The sequence below is a fragment of the Callospermophilus lateralis genome, chromosome 13 (genome assembly GCF_048772815.1).
Source record: "Callospermophilus lateralis isolate mCalLat2 chromosome 13, mCalLat2.hap1, whole genome shotgun sequence".
In the NCBI taxonomy this organism is placed as follows: Eukaryota; Metazoa; Chordata; class Mammalia; order Rodentia; family Sciuridae; genus Callospermophilus; species Callospermophilus lateralis.
In genome coordinates, this window is record NC_135317.1 from 92,529,225 (window position 1) to 92,535,224 (window position 6,000).

A 6,000-nucleotide genomic window follows, 5' to 3' on the forward strand; every position below is an offset into this window, starting at 1 on the left:
AATAGCAGCACTAGGAAAAACAATGATAAGTTAAAAATACAGGTCAAATTGCCTATATGGAATGAACTTTATCAGACGCTAAGAAATCTATTTAATAATTTTCTTTTTCTTTAACTAAGTGTGAAATACTTAAAAAGTTACTTATAGTGTTAAAAAGAAGCAGGGTATTGTCCCATCAAATATGCTTGCCCTACAGGAAGTTTGTAAACCTTCTCTGAGCAAATGCAGATTAAACACTTCTCTATGCATTTCACAACTATTGCTTAATTTAAAATTTAACTCTTCCTGAACTCAGGGGAAACAAAGGGCCTTTTCTCATCCCAACATCCGAGTTGACTGGCGAGGCCTAGGACCTCTGGGATGTAATTTTTAAGACTCATACTGAGCTTCTTTCACTAGATTTCCTAAAAATACCTCTTGGGCCACCATTTCAAATTTATACAATAAACAGAAACAAAACAAAATACAAATCCTTCTTACACCCCAATTATGTTTGAGCTGAGCCCAATCTAATACTCTCCATCTGCTTTACCTGAATAAATGCCTAGTTCATCTAACAGTATCAAGAGCACTTCCTGTTCTAGTGTCTGTGATGAAAAAAATATTATTTTTAAGACTAAAATTATTAGAAGTTATAGGTGATAGAAAGAGTGTCTTTTTTCCTCCTTCCTTGAAACAAAATTGCTAAAACAGTATTCACACTCAACATTTAACTGTGGGACTTGATCCCATCTTTTCAAGTATCTAGTCTTGAGCTGTTTTCCTGCTGTCAGATAACTCAAGGGAAAATTCAATCAGAACATCGGTGGGTTTACATTTAATTTTTCAGTATTGTCTGTCTTTGGCGTAACAATGAGACACATCAAATACCCAGGAATGCTTTGCATAAGTATCCAAAACCACTCTCTTTTTTTTTTTTTTTTTTTTTTCAAATAAAATTTAAACGAGTCCACGAAGGCGGTGGCTAAGGATCCTCAGGGCTGTCAAAGAGCCAGGCTAGAGTGCGCGGACCACGGAGTGGCATCACGTGTACCATAAACGCACACCACCTCGCTGCTGCCTTAAATGCTAAAGTTCCGGGCTCCAACCGAAGGAAACAACTGATCGCTCGACTCCGCAGTGCATTTACACCCTGGAAAGCAAACTTGCCCCGGTGAGAAGGAAACTGAAGTTTCTGATCCGTGCATCGTTTCAAAAGCAAAAGGCACGCAGCCTTTGAAAGCAGTGAGGTTCCCCTCCGTCCCGTTCTTCCTTCCTAGTGACTACAGACTAACAGCGAAGGAGAGTGGGAGAGAGAAGCGGAGCAGGGCAAGAGTAAAGATATTGCTTACAGTTCCCAGAGTTACATGAGAATCTTCAGGCTTTTCTGTGCCTCTATTTTCGGTCAGGATCCCAGTTCAGCCCGAACTTCAGGAAAGTCTTATCCCTGGTAGGCGGGGCTAAACCGTGGGCTGGTCTCCTTGGGGTTCTGCACATGTTTTAAGGTGGAATTAAAGAACAAGAGAGGGAGAGAACACGCTCATAAAGGCTGATATTTGGAAGGTAAATATTCAGTTATCAGAATCAGATGTTTGCAGTCAGAAAGCATGCTTAAAGGATAGATGAACTAACTTGTCCTAAGTTATATAGACTTGGCGTTTCTCTGCGTGTAGAATTGCTTTTTGCCCTTAAGAACACACTGCTTCTCTTTCTTCCACACAAGTAAGAGCAAAATTGAAAACACAGTAAATAACCTTGCACATTTTTTGCATTCTTTAAAAAGGCCAAGCTTGTAACAAACCCTAAACATAAAAATGGATACATTTTTTTTTAAATGAACGATGTAGGACCCCTTTAAAAATCACATCTATTCAAATATTTCCTCCCCGAAACTCTGAACACCTGAGTTGATAATTATATTCCTTTGTAAGTTTAAGGTTAAAAGCATTCCAAAGAATATAATGCAAATGTTAAGATTTATAGTTAAGAAAAATTAAGTCAGGTTGAATTCCAAATTTGCAATGTAAACTAAAATACTGGATAACGTGAATATGAAGAAAAGTACATTGTTTAAATTCCATAGAAATCCATTCTAGCAGAATTAATTACTTCACTTGAATAAGAACACTCATCCTAGCACTGGTCCTGTGTTATACTTGGGTATACAAGAAAAAAAAAATGTATTATTCCATGAGGTTGAAAGTGAAGTCTTTTTCATGTTATAAACCCTCTTTCTACGTGAGGTCCATAACACATTAGGAGCTCCATGAGCTCAATGGATGGTTGTTGAAAGCGTTGTCTCTGATGTGAGGTCAAGGACATCCTGAACCTGACACCCAAAGAGCACTCCACTTAGTGCAACTTTCTGCATCATTACTGAAGAGAAAAATTTTATTTTATGCCCCTTTCCACATGGGTAAAATTTGTGGAAAGGCAAAAACCAACCAGAGGTAAGGAAGAAATGGACCTTAATTAAATACATGTACTATTAATAGAATCAGATATCATGATGAAAGCATAGCTCTTGAGAGAGTGTTCATGAGCAATAGGAACTATGTTCTAAGAGCGAAATATCTACCTGTAGTTACCTGTACATCTGCACCAACATTTTAACCTAAAAACTGAAAATGATAATTTTCTTTTTAGATATATTAGATGATTGTTGCTATTTTATTAAACCTTTTTTCCCTCCACAATTTTTTAAAATAAGTTTTAAAAAAAGTGGAACAGAGAAAGCACTGATGATAAGATTATTACTCCTTATACAGAACTCTGATGGGCAAGGTACTCTGTCTTATCACTATACTCACTATATCACTAACCACTGTATTTATGACAGTAAACATCACTATTTAGATCTTGTTTAGAATTCTCATCTCACATAAGCACAAAAAATCCAAAGCCCATATTTTTCCAGTATGTCAGACACTCTTATAGCAAGTTTTATTCGATCATCTTTTCAGCTTTGTCCCAAGTCAAATAAACATCTGTTAGACTTTAGTGGTTCCCAGGTTAGGCACCTTCCACTAATTCCCTTCTGGATCAGAAATGGTCACTATCTTGCCCCTTCATCCTCCTCACCATGAATCGTTTGTTCACCTTCTGATTTTATTTTCAAATTTTTTTATATCAGAATTTTTCTTTTCTTTCCATTTTACTGTCAAAATATTAACTTTAATTGTTGCCTCCCTCTTTCTTACGTATCCTAACATATGATCTTTATTCCTGCATCTCTTTTCTGTTCTCAAGATCTCTTTTCTGTTCTCAAGATCTGTTGGCTTCACCAACAGATATACCTTCCTACAAGTCTAATCAGTTCACTGTCATACCCATGATATCCAGTTTTCTCCACTGCCTACTGACTCATACCATCACACTTTAAAAATATTCCTTTTTTATTTGCAAGAGAGGTAGAAGTAAAAATTAAATCAAGATAACTTAAGGTTCTATGCCACATTACAATTTTATATAGTACAAATGGAAACATTCAGCCTGTCAAAATAAATACAGTTTAATATACAGTAGAAATGTTTGGCTACCGACAAATTGGGTTCAAGAATTTTTTACAAAGCCAGGTTTTTCTCATTCATTTTTATCTACTTGTGGCAATAATTTAACAAGTTATTTTTTGCTCTCCAAGATCCCCCTAAATTTGGGAAAAGTACATGTCTAGTTTTAGTACTTCGGTCAGAGTGGGCGCAAGCCCAATTACTCAGCTCTGAGGCTGACTTGCAGGCACTTTAAAGTTTAAAAGATATTTATGCTCTTGGAATTTAAATGTACTGACGACAATGAGAAAGTCTGAGCCTGTGACCTTTGGTTGAGGTAATCCCGAGTAGTAAGAACTATTGCTAAATGGATTTCCAGTGTTTCTCAAGTAGCCAAACTCTGATAGATGTCACTAGAGGATTTTTATAGAACTTTTGGCTGTCTAGGGCTAAGAAGATAACAGCATTTCTATATTTATGTCTGCAAAACTAGTGACTCAGCAGCTTCAGGAACACTTTGCTATTCAATTTTTCAAATACATTGTCAGGTACTGACAGTTTTGGAAAAAAAATATCTTTCTTCCTTCATGCTTTATATACAGGATATTTTTCTCTGATTAAAAATACAATGCAGGGCTGAGGTTGTGGCTCAGTGACAGAGCACTTGCCTCACACATGTGAGGCACTAGTTTCAATTCTCAGCACCACATAAAAATAAATGAACAAAATAAAGATGAGTCTATCTATAACTAAAAAATAGTTTAAAAAAAGAAGTAGAATAACGAACAACAAGTAAATGTAACAGTGGTCCACTTTTTGCTTTGAATATAGCCCTTGCTTCTCTGCTACTGCAATTTATTTATTTAGGTATTAGGGAATGAACCCAGGGGCACTTAACCTTTTATCCACATTCCCAGTCCATTTTTAAATGTTTGAGACAAGCTCTTGCTAAGTTGCTTAGGGCCTCACTAAGTTACTAAGGCTGGTCTCGAACTTAAAATCCTCCCTTGTCAGCCTCCTGAGTTGCTGGGATTACAGGCATGTGCCACCATGCAAGTTGTGACTTATTTTAAAAGGCACATGTTTCTTTCTCTTCCTCTCTTTCTCCTCCTCCTTAATCTCTTCCCCTCCCTAATCTCAGAGAAACAGATTACCTTTCTCCCCAACCTGGGCAGAGTTATAGGTCCTTGAGCACACACCCACCATAAGAACAAGGTAACCCAGACTTTGGAGATGGTACCAGATCTCAAAAATGATTATCTGCTAAATTAACAAGTGAATTACAACTCAGAACAGAGAACACACGGAAGGTATCCTTTGCATCACCTCTTTAAAATTCCCCTGTTCCTCCTGAGCAAAATCAGATTCTGGGATGGAATCCCCTGTGTTTCTCCTTTGCTAGCAAAGGAATAAACTTCTTTTTCCTTTTTCTCAAAACTGTAACCTTGTTATTGGATTGGCATCAAGCACAAGGACCAAGATTTCAAGAACAACCCTTAATCTTCACCCAAATAAAAAAGTCACATACCAGATTTAGTTTCATTAAATTTATGATGTGGCTTTAAATTCCACAGTTGATCCCAAGTTTACTTCTCAGCATAAAGTAAACATTGAGATAATTCACAACAAAATTCACAAAACTGCTATAAAAAAATATATCCTAATCTTCTTTATTCCAAATTTTCAAAACAATCCAACTGTTTTGTTCATGGAGACAGGACCATTAAGGAAAACAGAATGGCCTAACCAACTTAAATATTTCTTAATTAACATCCTCTTATGATTGTTGAATGTTCTGGGTCAATTTGATGATGCTGAGGGATGCCCAAATGACTAGTAAAACGCTATTTCTAGGTTTGTCCATGAGGCTGTTACCAAAAGAGATTAGTACTAGTAGTAGGGATTGAACCCAGGAGTGCTTAACCACTAAGCCATATCCCTAGCCCTTTTTATTTTTTACTTTGAGGTTTCACTAAATTGCTTAGGGCTATGCTAAATTGCTGAGGCTGCCATTAAACTCACAATCCTCCTGCCTCAGCTTCCCAAACTTCTAGGATTATAGGCATGTGCCACTGAGCCTGAAGAGATTAGCATTTGAATCAAAAGACCAAGTAAAAAAAGCCATGGCTAATCCATGTTGGCAGGCATCACCCAATCCCTCAAGGGCCTAAATAGAACAAAAAGACATGTGCCTATCCCTGGAAAGAGCAAACCGGATCAGCACAGTTTGTATTTTCATGGATTTTACATCTCAGTAGAGGAGGAAGACAAGGAACAAGACAAGATAATGACTTTTTGAAGCCATCATGTCCTGGAAAGAACCCTCCAAGGAGGCAACATTTCAACTGAGACTTGAAGATGAAACCCAGTGTGAAAGGAATGTTTCAGACAACAAAAACAGCAACTAAGCACATACAAACCTAAACTGACACATAAAATTTAAAAGGCACACAAGACAATGCCACCAGAAATGTCTTGAATAGCAAAAGCTAGAGAAAAATAAGAGAGGTGAAGTCAAGCTGAATGAAATCAG

At 37.1% G+C, this 6,000-nt stretch overlaps 1 protein-coding gene across 1 annotated transcript in view; it reads right to left on the minus strand.

The window, feature by feature from the left end:
• The window catches only part of Pla2g4a (phospholipase A2 group IVA), a 127,457-nt gene extending 126,042 nt beyond the window's left edge, over positions 1 to 1,415 (minus strand). The window contains exon 1 of the mRNA XM_076831495.1: positions 1,332 to 1,415. The gene's annotated coding sequence lies outside the window, so the exon portion shown is untranslated. The remainder of the gene's footprint in view (positions 1 to 1,331) is intronic.
• Positions 1,416 to 6,000: the final 4,585 nt, after the last annotated feature.